The sequence below is a fragment of the Oryctolagus cuniculus genome, chromosome 7 (genome assembly GCF_051225735.1).
Source record: "Oryctolagus cuniculus isolate XC-2025 breed Fujian yellow rabbit chromosome 7, ASM5122573v1, whole genome shotgun sequence".
NCBI classification, from domain to species: Eukaryota; Metazoa; Chordata; class Mammalia; order Lagomorpha; family Leporidae; genus Oryctolagus; species Oryctolagus cuniculus.
The window spans coordinates 82,501,251-82,526,586 of NC_142873.1; the positions used below are offsets into that span (position 1 = coordinate 82,501,251).

General features: G+C 44.1%; 1 long non-coding RNA gene across 1 annotated transcript; it reads left to right on the forward strand.

The window, feature by feature from the left end:
* Positions 1 to 2: 2 nt before the first annotated feature.
* On the forward strand, positions 3 to 1,276 carry LOC138850617 (uncharacterized). The gene is made up of 2 exons (XR_011390593.2): positions 3 to 482; positions 992 to 1,276. It is a non-coding gene; the product is annotated as an uncharacterized LOC138850617 (long non-coding RNA).
* Positions 1,277 to 25,336: the final 24,060 nt, after the last annotated feature.

A 25,336-nucleotide genomic window follows, 5' to 3' on the forward strand; every position in this document is an offset into this window, starting at 1 on the left:
CTCTGAAATAGGGCAGAGAGGAGGAGAACGGAAACTGAAACCAAAACCACATTCCATAGTTGCGTGGTTTGCAAAGTGTCAGGAAACCCAGGAAAGTCCGCGGATCCCGGCCAGTTTCTGAACTTCTGCGCCCCTCTCCTCACAGACAGAGAGCCATCCCTGTGTCCACTCGGCCATGCTTGAATCAGGAGCCACCCGTGCCACACCACTGCTGTGTGGCATCCCTGATGGCACTGCCTGGGTTACACCGCACACTCCTGGGCAAGCTGACTGCCCTGGAGAACAGGCCCAGGGACTTGCACAGGAGCCTGGCAGGGACAAGCGCCACATCCTCCGAAGTCCATCAGTGGGATCGCTGGAGGGGGCGCCTGCTCTGGCTGCTGCTGGGGATTGCTGAGGACACACAGGCAAGCACCCTGGGCTCCAGGCAGACCTCAGAAAGGGCCCCTTCACGTATGCGCAGCCCTGTGAGGGTGGCTCAGGTAAGCTGAAGGTGGCTCAGCTCTCACTACTCCAAATGCCCGAAATTCCCATTTTTTTAAAGGACAGATTCATCTACGCAAGGCTTCACCATCTGATTTTTAGCTTAGCTCCAGTCTGCTCTCTCTCAAGGAATGAGACTGAAGTTTTCAAAATAGCAGGGACCTGCTGTCAGGTCAGTTCTCAGCGCACCTCTCAGCTCCATTAGAGAGGGCAGGCATCTTCATAAAGTCAGCATTTATTTCCCTCCATCCCCATAAAGGGCGGTGGTATTTACCTTAAATCGTGCTAAGGAAATGAGTGCTACCTTTGGCTTTAGAGATAGTATGCATATGATAAAAGCAAAGGTACACTCATATGTACCAGTCAGTATTAACCCTGACCACACAATGTGTTATAGTCCATCACCAATTGTATACACATGTCATAACTCTGCTTCTGGTTAGGTCAATTTGCCAGTGTAGTAGATGTGATTATTCATGGTTATTCACTCTTGCCTCTTCTCTCATAGGTATTTCCCCACTGTGTTTATGAGGTTGACCATGTGACTTGCTTTGCAAATGAAATGCCAGTGGAAGAGAAAGCATTTGTGAAGACCTTTCAGAGTCTCACCAGCCTGCCTGTGCATTTGCATCCACAATGAGGATACAAACTGCTCAAAGGGATTGCTTCTTTAAATTCATCCCAGATGAAAAGAACACAAAAATAGAATTTAAACTAACCTTAAATCTGGATCCGAATTCTGTGGCAAATTTGAGTTACTTCACAAAAAATAAACGTGAATTTTTTCAAACCATTCACATATCCAGGATTATGGTGTATAGTATTGCAATAGCAGCTGGCTAAGCATCTTTCTTGCCTCTCCCCCAAGCATGCACACCTTCTGCCATCAGTTCAGTCTTGCTGGGTGGCTACAGAGTATTACTGCTGTTGTGGGCTGGGTTAGCCTCAAACTTCTATTTCCAGATCTTGTCTTTTACTTAGAGAAGAATTCTAAGTAAGGCCTCAAACACACCATGCAGCATGATAAGGTTTGTTTAGAAAGTGAGCAGAATACACAGGAACACCAGGGCTTTATTAAGGGAGAGAGGGCCAGGAAGGGTAAACAGGGACCTCCATACCAGTCTTTCTCTGGGCCCACCAGGAGAGAGAGGCAGCAAGCCAGAGAGAGAGAGAGAGCCCAGAGCTCCCCAGGCTTCTTACTCCCTTCCAACAGGGGAGTGCTTACATACTCTGATTGACAGGTGGGTGGATACAAGTGGGATCACATGGGGGCCGGGAGGTATGGTCTCCAGCTCATGAACTATCTACCTGATGTGTTTTCCCACATCACTGCACTTTCTGTGCTTCGGCAAGTTTCTGGGGTGTTGTAGGGAATGGGAACAAGTCTGAGGACAATAGAGCAATTCCCTGAGCACCAGTAGGTGTGGCTCTGTCCGATGACAAGGCAAAATCATGACTAGATGACAACCAAAATGATGTCTGAAAAGCCTTTGGATTCAGGGACAGAGATACACCCTTGAATGACACCTGGCTGTGTGCATGCAGCAACACATTCCTAATTGGTTGAGCTCTGTACCATGTCTGTGCACAGGGATTTTATTGTAACTGAAACCACTGCTCACATCCGGCGCCGCAGCTCACTAGGCTAATCCTCCGCCTTGCGGCGCCAGCACACCGGGTTCTAGTCCCGGTTGGGGTGCCGGATTCTGTCCCGGTTGCCCCTCTTCCAGGCCAGCTCTGGCCAGGGAGTGCAGTGGAGGATGGACCAAGTCCTTGGGCCCTGCACCCCATGGGAGACCAGGAGAAACACCTGGCTCCTGCCATCGGATCAGCGCAGTGCGCCGGCCGCGGCGGCCATTGGAGGGTGAACCAACGGCAAAAGGAAGACCTTTCTCTCTGTCTCTCTCTCTCACTGTCCACTCTGCCTGTAAAAAAAAAAAAAAAAAAAAAAAAAGAAACCACTGCTCATATTTTATTTCCTTTCGGAGGATACAGAGATGAATATGGTATCATTTCTACTTTCCACGTGTAGGAACTATGACAGGTAAATTTACATTCTTCTGTGAATAATAGAAAAATTCCAAGAAATTATTACATGAAGATAGTTATTTGTTATATGAATTTGTTTTTGTATATTTACATTTTATTTATTTGAGAAGGAGGGAGACTGAAAACAAGAGAGAGACAAATAGGGAGACAGAATGGGTTGCCATGGATATACTGTGTTTTCCTGCCCAAATTCCATTAACAGCCAGGACTAGGCCCAAATTTAGAGCTGAGAACTCAACCTGAGTCTTCCATGTGAATTCAGGAACCCAAACAGGAGAGTTTTTGTATTTACCATAGTGCTTATTCTTGTGACTGCCTGGCACATTTCACTCAAGTATGGCGAAATCCACACCCTTTATCCCTGACTTGCTCCTCTGTTCCTTCAGCTACCTTGCCCTCCTCCTCCTCTTCTCTCCATGCTTTCTGTCTGCTTTTCCTCTTCCTGAGGTTTTCTGTGGTTTGGATGTGGTTTGCACTCCAAGAATCCATGTGTGGGAGTGGGAGACTTGATCTTCAGTGTAACCTTAAAGAGGTAGGATCTAGTAAGAGGTCCTTTTTAAAAAAAAAAAAAATACACTTATTTTATTTATTTGACAGAGAGAGAGAGAGAGAGAGAGAGAGAGAGAAACTTCCATCTACTGATTCATTTGCCAAATGGCCACAATAGTCAAGTCTGCACAGATTCCATCTGGGCCTCCCACACGGGTCATAGGGTCCGTGCACATCTTCCACTGCTTTCCCAGGCACATTAACAGGAAGAAAGGAGAATCAAAAGTGGAGCAGCCTGTGTTCATATGGGATGGCAGCGTTGCAGGCAGAGGCTTAGCCCTTTGCGCCACAATATGGATCCCTAGTAGGAAGTCCTTAGGTCACTGGGGCCATTCCCTCAGAAGGATTAAGTTATTTCTCTGGGTTAGTTCTCAGGAGAGGGTTTTTATAAAGTGAGCAAGCCAGGCCCTTTCCATGATTCTCGTCACTGCTGTTTGACACGATGGCATGCTGCTGCAAGGACTCTCACTAGAGCTGAGCCAAAGCAGCACCAGGCTTATGAACTTCCAAAACTGTGCACCTCCAAAAGTGTACACCAAATAAACTTCTTTTCCTCATAAATAGCCTGCTCAGGATGGTTTTGTTTTATTTTGTTTTGTGATGAAAACTGGGATAACCCAGGGTGCTTACAGAACGAGTTGAACCAGAAATTTCTATGCACAATAAAGATTGGTCTATATATCATTTTGCTACTTTTTAATACATGCATTGTTTTCAAACATGAAGACCTACTGAGTATGAGGAAGTAAAATCATTAAATATACATGAATTGTTTCAGACTAGTAATACCCCCCTTAAAACTATTTCTGTTTCAGGAACTAAAGCTATTTATGTTTTAGAAATGGTTGCAAGTTGGGTGATGATTTAAAGCACACTTTGGAAAAATGTTTTTTGGCCGGCGCCATGGCTCAATAGGCTAATCCTCCGCCTTGTGGCTCCGGCACACCAGGTTCTAGTCCTGGTCAGGGCAGCGGATTCTGTCCCGGTTGCCCCTCTTCCAGGCCAGCTCTCCGCTGTGACCCAGAAGTACAGTGGAGGATGGCCCAAGTCCTTGGACCCTGCACCCGCATGGGAGACCAGGAGAAGCACATGGCTCCTCGCTTCGGATCAGCGCGGTGTGCTGGCCGCAGCTCGCCGGCTGCAGCGGCCATTGGAGGGTGAACCAAAGGTAAAGGAAGATCTTTCTCCCTGTCTCTCTCTCTCATTGTCCACTCTGCCTGTCATAAAAAATGTTTTTTAATCTTTGCCAATGTGACTAATGTATTTTTTTTAACATTTTTTAAAGGCAGAATGATAGAGGAGGAGACAGAAAGAAAGAGATCTTCCATCCACTGACTCTCTCCCCAAATGGCTGCAATGCCCAGGGCTGGCCCAGGGTGAAGCTAGGAGCCCAGAGCTTCTTCTGGGTCTCTCACATAGGTGCAGGGGCCCAAGCACTTGGGCTTTCCTTTGCTGCTTTCCCAGGTGCATGAACAGGGAGCTGGATCAGAAGTGGAGCAGCCAAGACTCGAACCAGTGCTTTTATGAGATGCTAGTGTCACAGACAGAGGCTTAACCTGCTACTCCACAATAGCAGCTCTACAAATGTAATTTTGATGTAACCCTTTGATTCCTGAGAATGCCTGTGACAGAAATATGTTCATAGGCACATCCAAGGCCTCAAATCTGACCATAGCAGAAATGCATAGATTCCAAGCACTCATCCCCCTGTGAATAAGTGAACAAAATGTGGTATGTTCGTTAAATGAAAATATTGATAGCAATGAAAATTATAACCTTTTATACACCAAACAGCACAGATGAATACTGAAGCCATTATGTTGAGCAAAATAGCTGGACAACCAGAGTATATCTTGTCTGCTTCCTCTCTTAGATAGTGCACACACAGAAAAACCTCAGGTCTGAGGTTAAAAGGAAGACTCTTGTCTCTTTTATGATACAGTTACTTAGTAGAATTTGGGCTTTTTTTGTAATCATTGTAAAGTTAAAACCTGATCCAAAAGTGGATCTTACACAGGTATCATCGATGGAGACTCAGATCCTGAAATTGCCAAAGTATCAAAAGAATTTGACAAACTGGACAAGAACTCACTATTTCTGCCAACCTTTTCTCTTGCTCTCTCTCACCCTCTCAGTCTTGGCAGCTGAATATTTTTGGAAATTATAAAAACTGAAGTTGTCCACTGCTTTTTGAAAGTGAAACGAAAGTGAACACCAGTATCTATTACAGGACACAGAAGGGAGCTTTATTTCTTCTCACAAATGAAATTGAAAGTGAAAGTAGAGAAGTTTTCTTTGAAACAGAATTAATGATAAGAAATCAGCTGCCTTTTGTTCTGACCAGTACAATCTATTGTTTATATCAGGGAACCAAAACATAGTTTCAAGGACAATTGAATGTTTTTGTAAATGTTTATGTAATAAGGCTAGCCCTGCAGCTCAATAGGCTAATCCTCCGCCTGCGGTGCCAGCACACCGGGTTCTAGTCCTGGTAGGGGAGCCAGATTCTGTCCCGGTTGCCCCTCTTCCAGGCCAGCTCTCTGCTGTGGCCCGGGAGTGCAGTGGAGGATGGCCCAAGTGCTTGGGCCCTGCACCCCATGGGAGACCAGGAGAAGCACCTGACTCCTGCCTTCAGATCAGCGCGGCGGCCACTGGAGGGTGAACCAACGGCAAAAGGAAGACCTTTCTCTCTGTCTCTCTCTCTCACTGTCCACTCTGCCTGTCAAAAAAAATGTTTATGTAATAAGGGAATTTCCTAAGTACAAATAAAGTACTTTCCAAATTAAATAACTCTATTATCTATAGATAAATTTGGAAATCGGAAATTTTGGTTGAGTGATTTAACTTCAGGCATATTCAGCATGATTCCATTTATAAAAAATGCTTATAAACATATAAGTATATGTTTACATATAAAATATATGAAGATACTTCAATATAAGTATATGTATATATATAAAAATATATGAGGATACTCCAATGAGATAATATTGCTGTATCAGTGAATGGATTAATGATTCTTCATTAGTTTCTGTGAATTATAAATTTTTGCTCAATAAATATAAAGTATTTTTATAATCATAGAAATACACCTACATAACAATAAAGATTTTCCCATTTGGAGAAGAAAATCATGCATTTCAAAAAAATATTTTGATAACTTCTAGGTATTGGGTGTTTCTTCTCAACTGCTCAATTATTGTTTGACACATGTTTCGTAAGCACCAGCTATGGGCAAGAAACTGTTATACTAGAGTTCACTGGGCACAAGGGTCTGACTCATACAAAGATAGTTCAGATGGAAAGGGCTTCTTGGAAGGAAGAGTCATACTGATCCCATGGTTGGGCAGAAACTAGGTTTTGCAGTTTCCGGAGTTAAAAGAAGAACTTTCTCCTACTAATATATCAGAAAGACATAACTCAATGCCAAGAGCAGACCGAGCAAGCTGGAGCAAATTATTATTGTATTTGTGTGGTAATTTGCTTTACATATTTCAGAGTATTTCAGCAATGTGCTGTACCCTTACCTAGAATTACCTTAAGAGGATGCAAAGGAACATTGTTTTATCCATATAAATGGATAAAAAAGCATTTGCTCATTGGCTTAAGAGTTGATAGAAACAACAAAGGGATGCGTCAGGAGAAATGAATATGTCCTGGGTGCTTAACCAACAAGGCACAAAGCGCAAGGAACAACAGGTGCAGTATCCCTCTCCAGCTGCCAAACCAAGTTCTGGGCTTGTACCTGCAGTTTTCCTTCTCCCCAGTGCGCAGAGAATCCCGCCAAGACCAGCATTCCTGCCATAGAACATAACTGTGCCTCCTGTTTCATAGAGTGGACCTCCCCAGGTGCAGACAGGTTGTTTAAAAGGTCTTATCCCCTGGTGCCATGTGTATGCTACAGTCATACACATTGTACTGTTAGGCACAGTTTGTGGCTTTCAGAACTTAGGGTCCCTGATTTCTAACCACCAGGGTTACTAATGTTACCCAAAAAACCTGACATCTGCCAATGACCATGTAACTTCTTCAACACTAAAGTGGATGCAAAGGACAAAGGTACCATCTGCAAAAGCCCCTGCAAGTGTCAGGGACAGTGTAAAACAGTGATCCAAGAGCATCAGAGAGCCCAGTTAGTATGATCAGGGCTTAACCCAAGAGTGTTTTATTACCTCTCATCTTGAAGAAGTTGAAATTATAAACTTACAAGAATATGAGATATTAGGCAATTTCCCTAAAAAGGAATTCAGAAACCAGGATAAGGCTGAGTCATGATCCTGTGAGCTTCTGCCACATCTTCAATATGCACCAAGAGTTCTTGTTCTTTTGTAGGTCAATCAAAGGTACAGTACTGCTGTTCGGTGAAGAGTCGCTTAATACACTCCCTAGCCAAGTTGGAGTTTTGGATTTTGGGATTCCCGCCTGCAAAAGCGATAAACAAAAATCAATCGTTGAGAGTTCAGCCTTCGGGAAGGGGGATTCCTTCAGGAGGGTTTTCATTTCCGGAGACTGCTGCATCCCTGCAGTTCCTTTGTCTGTACCTTTTTAATTCTATTGTGTGAGAAGTCATTGCAGTTCAACCTTGTGCCACTTTTCTGAGGCATAGAAAATTCTATTTCTTATCAGAGGTCAAAGGTAATGGTATCATTCTGAAGAGCAGGAGGGAGCATGGATCCATAGTGGAAGGGGTAGAAGTTCTACTTGTTTTCCTCAGTGCTTGTATGAGCTCCTATGGATTAAGTCATTAACAAATGTTTACTGAATGGTCAGGAATAGAAGGATGAGAGTGCTTTTCCGATCTTACTGTATCCCTGACCAGAATGATAAGGTGGCCTTCCCTAAAGTGACTCCAGTAGCTTGAGTGTGATTTGAAGACTGCTATGCTTCACTACATCAGAATACGTTAGATTTTTTATTTCCACATCAGAATTGTAAAAGTTTATTTTTACAGTTCCTCACTTATTTCTCCCAAGAGAGATTAAAAAGGTAAATAAGTAAAACCTGGATTGCCCAAGGGCATTGATTATAATGAAAAGGAGCTCCAGGAAGGCTGGAACTAGTGAAAGCAAAGTTTGAGGGTAAGTGAGCAAGAGAGGTAGAGGTAGAGGTAGAGGTAGAGGTAGAGGTAGAGGTGGAGGTGGAGGTGGAGGTGGAGGTGGAGGTAGAGGTGATGATGGAGAGGGAGATGATGAGATGGAGACGGAGAGGGAGAGAGGCAGGGAGGCAGGGGTGGGGGTGGGAGACTGAAGGCTGAAGATTCTAGAAAGAGAGGAGTAACTGACAAACTAAAGAGAGTTCCCAAGCTATAGTGTGTTTGCCACTCATTTACTTGGGTTCAAATACGGGATCTATTTTTCACTAGCTCAGAGACCCTTGGCTCTCTATTCCTCTTTTTCTTTCTCTTTAAAATGGAAATTCGAGAAGTAATACTTCATTAGGTCCCAGGAGGATTAAGTACCTCATAATGTTTATGCATATTTAAAATGGTGCTGATACATAGTAACACTTTGTAAAGCGGTTTTTGCTTTTTTGATTATCTGAGGAAATAGCAAGGATGGAACTCCAGATAAGGTTGAAGGATTGGCATTAGAGAAAAACAGCTGGAGCCAAGGTGAGTGTGGAGGCAGGGACTTGAGCCATGAAGGAAGGGTGCATTCCACAAAGGGATGAGCAGCCAGGGGAAGGCAGGGAGAAGACAGGGACTGCGGTGGGGGCCTGGGGAGTGTGAGGGGTGTGGCCAGGCAAGGGGAACCCAGAGCCAGCCTGGGAGGTCCCAGCACATTTTAGAGCAGAGGTTTCAAAAGCTGCTATAGGTGCCCATCATCCGCATTTGCACCCTACAACGAGGACAGCAAATCTCAGGTGAGAATGACTCTTTCAAGCCAATCGCAGTTGAAAACTACACCCGAAGAAGCTTGAATCTACCCTGAGGTCTACAGCGTAACTTTCTGCAACCAATTTGTGTTACATGAGCAAAAAATAAATATTTGTTTTTATTATTGATTTCTCACATATTAGGGATTGTGCAATGGAGAATTAATACATTAAAGTCTGAGAAAACTTCCCACCTCTCCTGTAAATACAGGTACAGTTTCCTCCACTACGATGATCTTTCTACTTGACTAGATTCTTGTTTCCTTTGCACTGACAATTTCCTGGAACGTTTGAGAATGTCCACACAGTATAAATCAAATAAGGCTGGAGCAACTTCTCCGCACACCTATAGATATAGTGCTGTCTGTTGAGGAGCAGGAAACCTTCAGCAAACACCAGCCAAAGGGAAATCTAGAAACTGTATGACAGCAGGGACTGGGGATTGCACTCTTGACTGATGCTAGCTGTAGTGTGTGCAAGAAGGCCTTTCACGTTTGTCCTTCCTTGTGCCACCCATGGGTACAGGAATCATGTTGTGGATGTCTATATTACTCTGCAGATAAATAACATAGACATCTCATCTCCTTTTTAAAAAAAAGTCATCATAATGAAACTGACCTTTTTTTCAGAATAGCAGGATACAAAACATAATCCAAACTTCAAAATCTTACCCAGACTACCAGAAAAGTGGCTCAGATTCTAAAATAAGTAGTCACTTTGACCACAGAATTTGGGGAAACTTCTATTGGAACAGATGGAAGATGATTCTGCAACTTTTCCTCTATAAGTGTCACCTTTTGCTCTTTCTGATTTTTCAGTTTGACTATTAAACATTTGCAAATTATAAAGCCCTCATTCTTTGACACTTCTCAAGAATATAATGGTTCTGGTGCCTGTTTCAAGACAAAACTTATCCCTTTACTTTGAAATAGGACCAATGACAAGACATCAGCTATGGTTTTCTTGACTAAATAAAGTCCATTTTTCGCATCAGGAAATCTGCTCCCCTCCTTCCTCAACAACAATAGAAAGAAATCCACTAGTGACAATTTAATCTTGGCAATGATTTGGAATGAAACACCTAACTCCATCAACACACTTCCCTTCCAGGTAATCCAATGTTACAGACTTAAGACAACTGTGCAAATATTAAGAAGAAACTAAAGGGGCAGTGCTGTGGCTTAGCGGGTAAAGTTGCCACCTGCAATGCCAGCAGGTGAGAACTCTGGCCCCTCTTGAGAACTCCGCAGCCCTACGGAAGGCAGCCATATGGGCACCGGTTCGAGTCCCGACTGCTCCACTTCTGATCCAGCTCTCTGTTGTGGCTTGGGAAAGCAGTGGAGGATGGCCCATGTCCTTGGTCCCCTGCACCTGCATGGGGGACTGGAGGAAGCTCCTGGCTTTGGATTAGCGCAGCTCTGGCCATTGCAGCCAATTGGGGAGTAAACCAGTGGATGGAAGACCTCTCTCTCTCTCTCTCTCTCTCTCTCTCTCAGTAACTCTTTCAAATAAATAAATAAATAAATCTTTAAAGAGACAAAAACAAAGAAGAAGAAATTTAAATAAGAATCTGTATGTTATATATGTATAATGATTGCATTAATGAGAAAATGAGCATGTAAGTAGTTGTCTGCTTACTTAGATTAAAGTCTAGACATATTTACTCCACCACCACAGGAAAAGATCAATGTTATAGCAATGGTGGTTTTAATCTACTCATTTAGCAAAAGTCCTGAATACAATACAGTATTAACTATAGAGAAGCTAGATTCTAAGCATTATTCCAGAAGGGCAGGAATCAAGAAAGATAAATTCTCAGACACACTGCAAGATTCTTCTGCAACCCCTGATTATCCTCCTTAGAGCAGAGCTCTATAAAGACTGCAAGAGCTTCCTTCTCACAGGCGGTATGCACGTCCAGCATCTCCCGGAGTGTGTCTGTGGGGAACCTCACTCGCACATTGGAGCAGTCGGCTGCCTTCCGTAGGGCTGCGGAGTTCTCGAGAGGGGCCAGAGTTCTCACTGTATTCTCCAGACCAGGAATGGCTCCACTGTTGATGGTATCCATATAGGCCACCAACTCACTCCTCATCCCCAAATGAGCCAGCAAATACAAGGATAAATAACAATTTCTCACTCATTGTTTCACTGGGGTTATGGATCTCCCTCTGAAAATCACAAAAACCCTGTGTAGCAGAATATTTTCTTTTCTCTTTTTATTAATATACCACCTAATAATATTACTGTCTTGACTATTCAATCTATTATAATTTTCCAGTTCATACATTACAATTTAAATTGCTGACAGGGGCTGACGCTGTGGTGTAGCAGATAAAGCTGCCACCTGCAGTGCTGGCAGCCCATATGGGCACCGGTTTGAGTCCCGGCTGCTCCACTTCTGATCCAGCTCTCTGCTATGGCCTGGGAAAGCAGTAGAAGATGGCCCAAGTCCTTGGGCCCCTGCACCCACGTGGGAGACCCAGAAGAAGCTCCTGGCTCCTGGCTTCAGATTGGCAGAGCTCCAGCCATTGCAGCCATTTGAGGAATGAATCATTAGATGGAAGACCTCTCTCTCTCTCTCTCTCTCTCTCTCTCTGCCTTTCTTTCTCTCTGTGTGTAACTCTGCCTCTCAAATAAATAAATAAATCTTTTAAAAATAAATAAATAAATAAATAAGTTCCTGGCACTCAGAAATAAGATTAGGAGCTTCCTGGAAAAATATTTCTCCTTTAAAATAAAAAAAAGAGACAAATTACTCAAGAAATATAAATGACATAAACGAAAGAACAGCATTCATCCAAATGGGCTGGAGTCTTCCATTCCCAGGAGTCCTTGCATCATTGCAGCTCCTGTTCCTGTAAATCACTTGCAAGGCCATTGCATGTTGCCTCACTGGAAATCAGCCTTGGGACCATCACTTGAGAAAAGGTCCATCTCTATTCAGAAGAGAGAGTCAAGCAAGTACTTCTAGAGGAAGAGGAAAAAGAAACATTTATACAAAAGGAAGAAATGTGCTGCTGATTCCCCTAGTGCTGGCGTGGTGTCTGGTATATTGTTTGTTCCTTAAATATGTTTGAATGATTGATTAATTTTTTAAGAAGCTTGGAAGCACATCTCTGATCTTACAATCTCCATACCAGCATGAACAGAAAATAATGCTAGAAATAATGATGAGATAATGCAAGGGAAAATGTCAGCAGGACAAATGATACCCACATCAGTGTAGAATGCCTTATAATCCTGAACAAGATACACCATCACACACACACACCATGACTATATTTAGAATCTTTCTTTAACTTGACCTCCATGTGACTTGGGAATCGTTTCACTTTGCTGTAGTAAATGCATAGTCTTGATCAAGCCTTACAGAGCATTTCTTTCTGTATCACACATCAGATGTACAGTAAACAATTTTTTGAAAAAATTAATTAATGAATGAATAAATAAAAATGGATATTCCCTCCAGATGCTATCAGTTATCCACTCTGAAAAATAATATTTGTTAAATTTATACTATTAACATAACTTACTGGGTCAGACTTTAGAATAACATGTGATATGAAAAACATAAAATGCAGAATTTCATAGTCTTACTGGAAAGATATGTCAATGTTTCTTGGACCATTTAGTGTCTACCATTTCTATGAAAGATATAAATAGCCAGACACTAATAAAAGATATTATATGAAAAGCATTTTTTTAAAATTTTATTTAATGAATATAAATTTCCAAAGTACGATTTATGGATTACAATGGCTTCCTCCCCATACCGTCCCTCCCACCCACAACCCTCCCCTTTCGCACTCCCTCTCCCCTTCCATTCACATCAAGATTCATTTTCGATTATCTTAATATACAGAAGATCAGCTTAGTATACATCAAGTAAGGATTTCAACAGTTTGCTCCCACACAGAAACATAAAGTGAAAAATAATAGATGATTTTTTTAAATGATGATGAAATCAGATCAGACCTATTGTCATGTTTAATCCCAGTGAGAGTCAAGTTGGGAGTTGATAATTTCTTTCTTTTTTTTTTTTTACAGAGGATCAGTTTAGTATGCATTAAGTAAAGATTTCAACAGTTTGCACCCCCATAGAAACACAAAGTGAAATATATTGTTTGAGTACTCGTTATAGCATTAAATCTCAATGCACAGCACATTAAGGACAGAGATCCTACATGAGGAGTAAGTGCACAGTGTCTCCTGTTGTTGACTTTACCAATTGACACTCCTGTCTATGGCATCAGTAATCTCCCTATGCTCCAGTCATGAGTTTCCAAGGCTATGGAAGCCCTCTGAGTTCTCCGACTCTTATCTTGTTTAGACAAGGTCATAGTCAAAGTGGAGGTTCTCTCCTCCCTTCAGAGAAAGGTACCTCCTTCTTTGAAGACCTGTTCTTTCCACTGAGATCTCACTCACAGAGATCTTTTGCCAGAGTGTCTTGGCTTTCCATGCCTGAAATACTCTCATGGGCTTTTCAGCCAGATTGGAATGCCTTTAGGGCTGATTCTGAGGCCAGAGTGCTATTTAGGACATCTGCCATTCTATGAGTCTGCTGAGTATCTCACTTCCCATGTTGGATCACTATCCCCTTTATTTATTCTATCGGTTAGTGTTAGCAGGTACTAGACTTGTTTATGTGCTCCCTTTGACTCTTAGTCCTTTCATTATGATCAATTGTGAACTGAAATTGATCACTTGGAATAGTGAGATGGCATTGGCACATGCCACCTTGATGGGATTAAATTGGAGTCCCCTGGTATGTTTCTAACTCTATCATTTGGGGCAAGTCAGCTTGAGCATGTCCCAAATTATACATCTCTTCCCTCTCTTATTCCTACTCTTATGTTTAACAGGGATCACATTTCAGTTAAATTTCAACACTTAAGAATAACTGTGTATTAATTACAGAATTAAACCAGTCATATTAAGTAGAACAGACAAAAAAAACTACTAAGAGGGATAATGTATTAAGTTGTTCATTAACCGTCAGGGCTATGCTGATCAAGTCACCGTTTCCCATAGTGTCCATTCCACTTCAACAGGTTTCCTTTTTGGTGTTCAGTCAGTTGTCACCGATCAGGGAGAACATATGGTATTTGTCCCTTTGGGACTGGCTTATTTCACTCAGCATGAGGTGTTCCAGATTCCTCCATTTTGTTGCAAATGACTGGATTTCATTGTTTCTTACTGCGGTATAGTATTCTAAAGAGTACATATCCCATAATTTCTTTATCCAGTCTACTGTTGATGGGCATTTAGGTTGGTTCCAGGTCTTAGCTATTGTGAATTGAGCTGCAATAAACATTAGGCTGCAGACCGCTTTTTTGTTTGCCAATTTAAATTCCTTTGGGTAAATTCCAAGGAGTGGGATGGCTGGGTCGAACGGTAGGGTTATCTTCAGGTTTCTGAGGGATCTCCAGACTGACTTCCATAGTGGCTTGACCAATTTGCATTCCCACCAACAGTGGGTTAGTGTCCCTTTTTCCCCACATCCTCGCCAGCATCTGTTGTTGGTAGATTTCTGAATGTGAGCCATTCTAACCGGGGTGAGGTGGAACCTCATTGTGGTTTTGATTTGCATTTCCCTGATTGCTAATGACCTTGAACATTTTTTCATGTGCCTGTTGGCCATTTGGATTTCCTCTTTTGAAAAATGTCTATTGAGGTCCTTGGCCCATCTCTTAAGTGGGTTGTTGGTTTTGTTTTTGTGGAGTTTCTTGATCTCTTTGTAGATTCTGGTTATTAACCCTTTATCTGTTGCATAGTTTGCAAATATTTTTTCCCATTCTGTTGGTTGTCTCTTCACTCTCCTGACTGTTTCTTTTGCAGTACAGAAACTTCTCAATTTGATGCAATCCCAATAGTTGATTTTGGCTTTGACTCCTTGTGCCTCCCGGGTCTTTTCCAGAAATTCTTTGCCTGTGCCAATATCTTGAAGGGTTTCTCCAATGTTCTCTAGTAACTTGATGGTGTCAGGTCGTAGATTTAGGTCTTTAATCCATGTTGAGTGGATTTTTGTGTAAGGTGTAAGGTAGGGGTCTTCCTTCATGCTTCTGCATGTGGAAATCCAATTTTCCCAGCACCATTTATTGAATAGACTGTCCTTGCTCCAGGCATTAGTTTTAGATCCTTGATCAAATATAAGTTGGCTGTAGATGTTTGGGTTGATTTCTGGTGTTTCAATTCTGTTCCATTGGTCTATCCATCTGTTTCTGTACCAGTACCATGCTGTTTTGATGACAACTGCCCTGTAGTATGTCCTGAAATCTGGTATTGTGATGCCTCCGGCTTTGTTTTTGTTGTACAAGATTGCCTTAGCTATTCGAGGTCTCTTGTGCCTCCATATAAATTTCAGCACCAATTTTTCCAGATCTGAGAAGAAGGTCTTCGGTATCTTGATTGGTATTGCATTGAATTTATAAATTGCTTTTGTGAGAATGGACATTTTGATGATGTTGATTCTTCCAATCCATGAGCATGGAAGGCTTTTCCATTTCTTGGTATCCTCTTCTACTTCTTTCTTTAAGGTTTTGTAATTTTCATCGTAGAGATTTTTAACATCCTTGGTTAAGTTTATTCCAAGGTATTTGATTGTTTTTGTAGCTATTGTGAATGGGATTGATCTTAGAAGTTCTTCCTCAGCCATGGCATTGTCTGTGTATACAAAGGCTGTTGATTTTTGTGCATTGATTTTATACCCTGCTACTTTGCCAAACTCTTCTATGAGTTCCAATAGTCTCTTAGTAGAGTTCTTTGGGTCCCCTAAATAAAGAATCATGTCATCTGCAAAGAGGGATAGTTTGAGTTCTTCCTTCCCAATTTGTATCCCTTTAATTTCTTTTTCTTGCCTAATAGCTCTGGCTAGAACCTCCAGAACTATATTGAATAGCAGTGGTGAGAGTGGACATCCCTGTCTGGTCCCAGATCTCAGTGGAAATGCTTCCAACTTTTCCCCATTCAATAGGATGTTGGCTGTGGGTTTTTCATAGATTGCTTTGATTGTATTGAGGAATGTTCCTTCCAAACCCAGTTTGCTTAGAGTTTTCATCATGAACGGGTGTTGTATTTTATCAAATGCTTTCTCGGCATCTATTGAGATAATCATATGGTTTTTCTTGTGCAGTCTGTTAATGTGGTGTATCACATTAATTGTCTTGCACACATTAAACCATCCCTGCATACCAGGGATAAATCCCACTTGGTCTGGGTGGATGATCTTTCTGATGTGTTGTTGCATTCTATTGGCAAGAATTTTATTGAGGATTTTTGCATCTATGTTCATCAGGGATATTGGTCTGTAATTCTCTTTCAGTGCTGCATCTTTTTCCAGCTTAGGAATTAAGGTGATGCTGGCTTCATAGAAAGAAGTTCGGAGGACTCCCTCTTCTTCGATTGTTCTGAATAGTTTGAGAAGAATTGGAGTTAGTTCTTTTTTAAATGTCTGGTAGAATTCAGCAGTGAATCCATCTGGTCCTGGGCTTTTCTTTGTTGGGAGGGCCTTTATTACTGTTTCAATTTCTGTCTCAGTTATGGGTCTGTTTAGGTTTTCGATGTCTTCCTGGTTCAATTTAGGTAGGTTGCATGTGTCCAGGAATCTATCCATTTCTGATAGGTTTCCCTGTTTGCTGGCATACAAGTCCTTGTAGTAATTTCTGATGATTCTTTTTATTTCTGTGGTGTCTGTTGTTACATTTCCTTTTTCATCTCTGATTTTATTGATTTGGGTCTTTTCTCTTCTTTTTTTGGTTAGTTGGGCCAATGGGGTGTCAATTTTGTTTATTTTTCAAAAAACCAGCTCCTCGTTTGGCTGACTTTTTGTAATGTTTTTTTTTTTTTTCGGATTCAATCCTGTTGATTTCTTCTCTGACTTTAATTATTTCTCTTCTCCTACTAGATTTGGGTCTGGTTTGCTGTAGGTTTTCTAGATCCTTGAGGTGAATAGAAAGCTCATCTATTTGGTGCCTTTCCAATTTCTTGATGTAGGCACCTATTGATATAAACTTTCCTCTTAACACTGCTTTTGCTGCATCCCATAAGTTTTGGTATGTTGTGCTGTTATCCTCATTTACTTCCAGAAAGTTTTTGATTTCTCTTTTGATTTCTTCTATGACCCATTGTTCATTCAGGAGCATGTTGTTCAATCTCCATGTGTTTGCATATGCTCTAGGGATTCCTGAGTTGTTCATTTCCAACTTCATTCCTTTATGGTCTGAGAAGCTGCATGGTATGATTCTAATTCTTTTGAATTTGCTGAGACTTGCTTTATGGCCTAGTATGTGGTCAATCCTAGAGAAGGTTCCATGTACTGCTGAGAAGAATGTAAAATCTTTAGCTGTAGGATTGAAAGTTCTGTATATATCTGTTAGATCCATTTGGGCTATAGTGTCGTTTAAATCTACTGTATCCTTGTTGATCTTCTGTCCTATTGATCTGTCTATTTCTGAGAGTGGAGTATTGAAGTCCCCCAGTACTATTGTATTGGGGTCTAAGTCTCCCTTTAAGTCTGTTAACAAATCTTTTAGATAAACCGGTGCCCTGTAGTTAGGTGCATGTACATTGATAATTGTTATATCTTCCTGTTGAATTGATCCCTTAATCATTATGTAGTGTCCCTCTTTGTCTCTCTTAACGGTTTTTGTGGTAAAGTTTATGGTGTCTGATATTAAGATGGCTACGCCCGCTCTTTTTTCATTTCTGTTGGCATGGTATATCTTTTTCCAGCCTTTCACTTTCAGTCTGTATGGATCTTTGTTGGAAAGATGTGTTTCTTGTAAGCAGCAAATAGATGGGTTTTGTTCCTTAACCCAATCAGCCAATCGGTGTCTTTTAACTGGACAGTTCAGGCCATTCACGTTCAATGTGACTAATGATAAGTGGTAACTTTGCCCTGCCATTTGCCAAAGATAAGTTCTTATATATGCTTTGAATTCCCTGTGATCTTTTGCTGTGAGCTTTCCTTCCTTGGTTTCCTTCCTTTACCTTCTTTCATATTGATGACCGTGTTTCTTTGATTCTGTGTGTAACACATCTTTAAGCATCTTTTGCAGGGCTGGACGAGTGGTGACAAATTCTTTCAATTTCTGTTTGCTATGAAAAGTCTTTATTTCACCTTCATTCACAAATGATAGCTTTGCAGGATATAATATTCTGGGCTGGCAGTTGTTCTCTCTTAGTACCTGGGCTATATCTCACCATTCCCTCCTAGCTTGTAGAGTTTCTGATGAGAAGTCAGCTGTGAGTCTGATTGGAGATCCTCTGAGAGTAATCTGACGTTTCTCTCTTGCACATTTTAGGATCTTTTCTTTATGTTTCACTGTGGAGAGTTTAATTACAACGTGTCGTGGTGAGGATCTCTTTTGGTCGTGTTTATTAGGGGTTCTGTGAGCTTCCTGTACTAGGATTTCTCTGTCCTTCTCCAAACCTGGGAAATTTTCTGCTAATATCTCACTAAAAAGGCCTTCTAATCCTTTCTCCCTCTCCATGCCTTCAGGAACTCCTAGAACCCGAATGTTGGGTTTTTTAATAGTATCCTGAAGATTCCCGACAATATGTTTTAGATTTCTAATTTCCTCGTCTTTTCTTTGGTTTGACTGTATCCTTTCCTGTTCTCTGTCTTCTAAGTCCGATATTCTCTCTTCTGCTTCACCCATTCTGTTTGTAAGGCTTTCTAATGTGTTTTTCATTTGATCTATTGAATTCTTCACTTCAGTCACTATCCCAGTTTCCTGTTGTACTAGTTGTTTCGTTTCATTTTGATTCCTCCTTAATATTTCATTTTCACGAGAGAGATTTTCTATCTTGTCCATTAAGGATTTCTGTAGTTCAAGAATTTGTTTTTGAGAACTTCTTAATGTTCTTATCAATTTTTTGAGATCTGCTTCTTGCATTTCTTCTATGTCATCATCCTCATAATCTTGAATTGGGGTGTCTTTTTCATTTGAGGGCGTCATGGTGACTTCCTTGTTTTTATTACCTTGGTTTTTGCGTTTGTTATTTGTCATATTGGAGATATTTGGTTTCTTCACTGTGGTGCTTTTTCTTGGTATACTATGACTCTAGATTAAGTGGACTATCTGTTTTTGATGGAGCCTTAGGGCTTGAGATGGGTGTGGCCTGAGAGCTCTGTTTGGTGTTCCAAAGGTGACACTCCCAGGTTGGGCGTGGTAAACCTCTCTCTCTCTCTCTCTCTCTCTTTTTTTTTTTTGATTCAAAAGGGAAGTTATTCTGCACAGCTGAACGAAGTTGGAGGTAGTTAGCAGGCAAATGATATACCCGCAGGAGCCAGAGATCGGAAGCTCTTTCCCAAGGACCACACAGGGAATCTGTTCGGCCCTCGGAGTGGGCTCAAATTCTCCTTCAGTCTCCCACTGGGTTGCCAAAGTTACAGAATTGTAGCGTCTCTGGAGAGTGCTCACGTGAATTCCGTGAGTTCTCTCCCCCACCGTCTCTTTTTTCACAGTCTCAGTTCAGTAGCACCACAAATTTACTAGGTCCTAATCTCCTGTTAATTCGCCCCACCCAGAGTCAGGTTTTTCTGCTAGGCTCAGGGCCGGTGCAGACCTGAGGTCGCTCTGCTTATGACATATGTCCAAGATGGCGCCTGCTCTTTGTCTTGCTCTCCCTTGAGAGGTGAGCGGAGAGAGAGAAACCCGTGTCCGTACCAGTCACCTTTTTTTTTTTTCCTCTCTCTCTCTTCCAGTTAGCTTGGTGAAGTCCCCCCCCCGGGGGTCGTTCCCTCTAGTCTCCTCTCTCCGCTTGCCTGCCGGTGTCTCGGGTATTGAGGTTCGGCTCACCTCGCGTTCCAGCGCTGGTGTGTTGAGTCTGCCGCTGGTGTCCCGAACTGTGGGCTCCCACACTCTCCACGCAGGTCCGCTCCCCTTTCAGCGCCGATGTGTGGACTCGGAGCCCTAGACGTCCCAAGTCTCTCCGCTGTTGTCTGTGTGGCACGCACTCCCCTTCGAGCACTTGCGCGCAGACCCTGCAGCTTGCGCAGCTCGGTCCCGCGGCTCGGCTTCCGCGGCTCGGTCCCGCGGCTCGGTCCCGCGGCTCGGCTTTCGCGCGGTGGGCGACCTTGTTCTCCCAGTAGGTCCTCCGATTCACGACCACTGGATCCAGAAGAGTTTCTTCTGCAATATTTTCCTGCTTCTTTTTTCTGAGGCTACCGTAACTCCCCTTTTATTAAACTAAATTTTCCCGGACTATTGGTGCGCGCCCTCACTATTCCGCCATCTTGGCTCCAGTTGAAAAGCATTTTTAAAAACCATTTGATTTCATTGTACATCAGCAACTTCCAATCTGCTCAGCTCTTTTTTTCAGTATACATGAACAGAACATCTAATAAGAAACCCAAATATATGGGCCTGAGGAAATTATAGCACTGACTGTACCCTGGAAAATTTTATTTATTTTTAATGACAATTTATTTATTTTTTTGAAAAACAGAGTTACAGACAGAGAGAGAGAGAGACAGAGAGGAAGGTCTTCCATCCACTGGTTCAACACCCAAACGGCCACAGCAGCCAGAGCTAGGCCAATCTGAAGCCAGGAGCCAGGAGCCAGGAGCCAGGAGCCAGGAGCTTCTTCCTGGTTTCTCATGTAGGAACAGGGGCCCAATCACTTGGACCATCCTCCACTGCTTTCTCGGGCCATAAGCAGAGAGCTGGATTGGAGGAGGAGTGTTGAGGTTGATTTGTTCTGAGATGGTTTGTTCTGAGAGGAGGAGTGTGGTGGGGGCAAGAGGCACAGAGTCACCACACAGATCCTGGGAGTCAGGTGAAAGCAGGTGTGAGGCAAGCAGCCTGCAGACTCGTTTATTTCAGTTGGTACAACAGCTTATATAGCCAAGACAGCCAATCTGGTCAAGGGGCGGTTTATGCCCTAACCAATCACAGCCTGTTGCCAGGCAGGCTTCGTTTGCCATGTGGTTTTCAAAGCCATCCAATCACAGCCTGTTGCCAGGCAGGCTCTGAAGCCATCCAATCACAGCCTGTTGCCAGGCAGGCTTCGTTTGCCATGTGGTTTTCAAAGCCATCCAATCACAGCCTGTTGCCAGGCAGGCTCCATTGCCAGGTGGGTTTCAAAGCCATTCCTGATTAACTGACGCTCACTTGCCAGCGGCCATCTTGGCATGGCCTTCTCATTCCACCACAGAGGAGCATCCAGAACATGAACCAGTGCTCACATAGAGGCTTAGCCCACTACACCACCATGCCAACCCCAAAAATTTTATTTATGATACTAGTTGGTATAAACCAGTTCAATGTTGGACCATAAATCTCAGGGAATTTGTCGCTCCCCCTCTTCGTGGAGGAACGACACTAAACCCTGCCTAGGCTTCATATCCGAGTCACGGCACCATTATGTCGCTCCCCCTCTTCGTGGAGGAACGACACAGGACCCTGCGCTGTTCTTTCGTCTGCTCGGCCCTCCCCGGGTTTGCTGCTGGTTCTTCCCGGGTTGGCTACTATCCCTTCCACCTCCGTGGAAGGGCGGTTCCCCCTGGCCGCTTTCCCCACTTCCGCAGGGGAGCGGCACACCGCCGGCCGGCTCTTCTCGGGGGCTGCACAGGTGTTCCTTCAGCTAGATGTTCCCCATAGATGTTCCCCATAGATGTTCCTGGTGCATGCTGTCTCTCTCCTCCTTTATAGTCCTCCTCCGCCAATCCCAACTCGGCTGCCCACACGCCGAGTATGCTGCTCTCCTCCAATCAGGAGCAAGTCCTACAGTTTATTAGTTGAACTGGAGGCAGCTGTGTGGAAGCTGTTTACTTCTCTCCCAGTGCCATATTGTGGGAGAGCAGATGCATAGAATAAGTCTTAATTCCAGTAACTCAGTCCAGTCCGGGCTGCTCCCCACAGATCCCCCTTTCTTTTTATTTTTGGCGTTGATACGCGCCTGTCTTCGGTGTCCCGCAGCACACACTCTGCTCTACTTGCTAGAGTTGCCACAGGCTCTTACAAGTCCTATCCATCAGGCAAACCGAATCCGGGTCCTCTCTTCGCCATGTTGTGAGGAGGTTTTTAGGCGCTGATGCGTGCCTGTGTTCGGTGACCTGCGGCTCACACTCTGGTCGAGCCGCCTGCTGGCGCTTACCGCCTTAATTAGGCAGACCGAATCCAAGCCTCCTAATTGTTGTATTGTGGGGGAAGCCTTACTGATGTTAATTCGTGCCTGTCTTCGGTGACCTGCGGCGCATAAGCTGCTAGCCGCCCAGGTGCTCATCGCCTCACTTAATCAGGCAGACCGAATCCAAGCTTTCTTATTGCCATGTTGAGGGGAGGCCTTTCTATTTCTCTATTTCTCTATCTCCGGGCATTCCTATTTCTCCCATTCCACTTCTATCTTCCAGCATTCCTATTTCTCTCACTTTACTTCTAAAACTTCTGTTTCTCTTATCCCTGCGGCTTCCCGCTCTCATTCTTATCCCCGCGGCTTCCCGGCTGCGCCCGCCCCGAGGCTGCTTCTCGGCAGCTTTCCGGCTGAGCCGCTTCAGCCCGCGCCTCTCTCATCTGCGCAGCTTCCCGGCTTTGCGCGGCTTGGCTTCGCGTGCTCCGCGGTCTCCACGCCCTTCGCGTCTGCACCACAGCCTACGCCAGCCCCGTTCCCTATCTATTCACGCCCCGTGCTCTCTCTGCACGCGGCGGCTTCCGCGAGTAACACAGCGTAGCTTACGTGTCCGCCACTAGCATTCAATCTAAGTTCCCCGGGCTAGCCTGGCGAATTCAACCCAGCTTACGTCTCCGCCCCACGATCTGGCTTCCTGTCCTTTGCTCCCCGGGCTAATCAGACGGATCCCAATCTGGCTTACGTTTCAGCTTCTGGTTTCAACTTTTCCACCCCCTATTCCCGGGCTAACTTGAGAATCCCAAAGTGGCTTTCGTGTCCGCCTTGGCCTGCCCCCCACGGCTTCAATTTCCCTAACATTTTTCTCTACCCGGTATGTTTCCCCAAACTTTCCTCCAACGATATTCCTCCCTCATTTCTCCTGGCCTCTCCCCACAGTCCGCGTCCGAGTCTGTCTGTTCTAGCGTTCACTTTCGCTTTCGACCTTAGAGATTTCTCCCAGCTTCCCCCCGTAGTCCGTATCTGAGTCTATGCCTAGGCTTTCAATAGCTTCTTCCGGCACCCTTTTCGTCCGGCTTTTCCCTAGGCTGTTTGCTAGTCTCTCTCTCCGGTATTTTCCCAGTTCTTCCCGTTTCTTCCCTCCTAAGTTTCATATCCGTCCTAGGTTTCCTATCCGAGTCACGGCACCATTATGTTGCTCCCCCTCTTCGTGGAGGAGCAACACTAAACCCTGCCTAGGCTTCATATCCGAGTCACGGCACCATTATGTCGCTCCCCCTCTTCGTGGAGGAACGACACAGGACCCTGCGCTGTTCTTTCGTCTGCTCGGCCCTCCCCGGGTTTGCTGCTGGTTCTTCCCGGGTTGGCTACTATCCCTTCCACCTCCGTGGAAGGGCGGTTCCCCCTGGCCGCTTTCCCCACTTCCGCAGGGGAGCGGCACACCGCCGGCCGGCTCTTCTCGGGGGCTGCACAGGTGTTCCTTCAGCTAGATGTTCCCCATAGATGTTCCCCATAGATGTTCCTGGTGCATGCCGTCTCTCTCCTCCTTTATAGTCCTCCTCCGCCAATCCCAACTCGGCTGCCCACATGCCGAGTACGCTGCTCTCCTCCAATCAGGAGCAAGTCCTACAGTTTATTAGTTGAACTGGAGGCAGCTGTGTGGAAGCTGTTTACTTCTCTCCCAGTGCCATATTGTGGGAGAGCAGATGCATAGAATAAGTCTTAATTCCAGTAACTCAGTCCAGTCCGGGCTGCTCCCCACAGGAATTGAAACTCCAACCACTAGAATCTTTCAAATAATTATAACCCACAAAAAATATCACCAGTAGCTATTACTATTAGCATCAATCCAGTCCCAAACAAAACTTGGGATAGAATGATCCCTGCACCATCCCCAATCCAGGATATGCTCCGTTACCTGGATTCTGCTTCAAGACATCCCATAAGTATTAACCTTCACTGCTGGGCCATCCATCTAAGATCAGCTTCAGAATGAAATCCAGTACTATCCAATATCTGGAAACTCATGTACTTATTCACGTCATCTACTCCATCAGGAGCCAAAGGATTTTGTCCTGACCAACTGCTGGTTCAGTCACACAGCTGGAATCTTATCCAAGAAGTGAGCATTGCCCTATACTACAACTTCCAGATCCTGTTGTGGGCAACAGGGACCCCTGTTGGGCTTATTTGAAGCTCTCTTCTCCAAAGGTGAAAAAATGCAAGAAGATGTAAATTGCACAGGAAAGCAGGATTTACTTAAAGGGCAAGCACACACTCAAACATCAGTGTAGCTACCTCTCTTCATGAGGAAGGAAGTGTGACCACCCCCACTAAAGTTAGGGTCGGTGGTCATTTTACAGGGTGAGGGTGGTGCCATAAATGAATATTCAAATGGTGTAGTTGGGGTGGAGTTTGAGTACTTACTATTTCTGGGTCCCTTTTTTCAGGAATCTCAGAGGTCTCACGGCATCTCCATGCATGGCTTCAACATATATGGCGTCACCTCTAGGGAAGACGCATCAGCATCTCACAGGTGATGGGAAGTGAGGTTCAGTGCACAACCGGGAATGTGTGTGCCGAGCCTGCAGCCGTGTTGCATCAGCAGATAGCAGGTGGGGTTTTAGGTGGTGCGAGGCTGCTGGCAGGCCCTCAGTTCCTCTTTACTAGCTCCCTGCTTGCCCACATCAACCCCACTGGGAAATAACTTTTAAACATTCAGTTTTGCCCCAAGTCTCCTTCTCTTCGAATATGGCGATTGAGTGACTAGAAAGGAGATGTCATTTCAGCTGCCATTCCCATCAGTGCAATAAAGTGTGGTGTCTCAGCTCCTGGAAGGAGACAGCGGCTGCCCTGGTTGATGTGGTTGATGGTGCCAAGCTTGTGGACCAAGGTGCTGCTCAGAAGCACAGCAAGGGCAAAGATCCACGAGTCATTCTTCAGGTACAGAATGCACAGTACAGCAAAGCGCTTCCTTCCTCTAACTCTTCATTCACTAGTTCAGATGAAAGTGTATTTCACAGATATCTATGAATGCTGTCTTCACAGTTATACTCCTTACATAATCATATGCTTTTCTTTCCTATTTTATGATTTTGTCATGAAACTTACATCAGGTGATATTAATACATTCAGGACTGATTTCAAAAATAGTATAGGGCTGGCGCCGCGGCTCACTAGGCTAATCCTCCGCCTTGCGGCGCCGGCACACCGGGTTCTAGTCCCGGTTGGGGCGCCGGATTCTGTCCCGGTTGCCCCTCTTCCAGGCCAGCTCTCTGCTGTGGCCAGGGAGTGCAGTGGAGGATGGCCC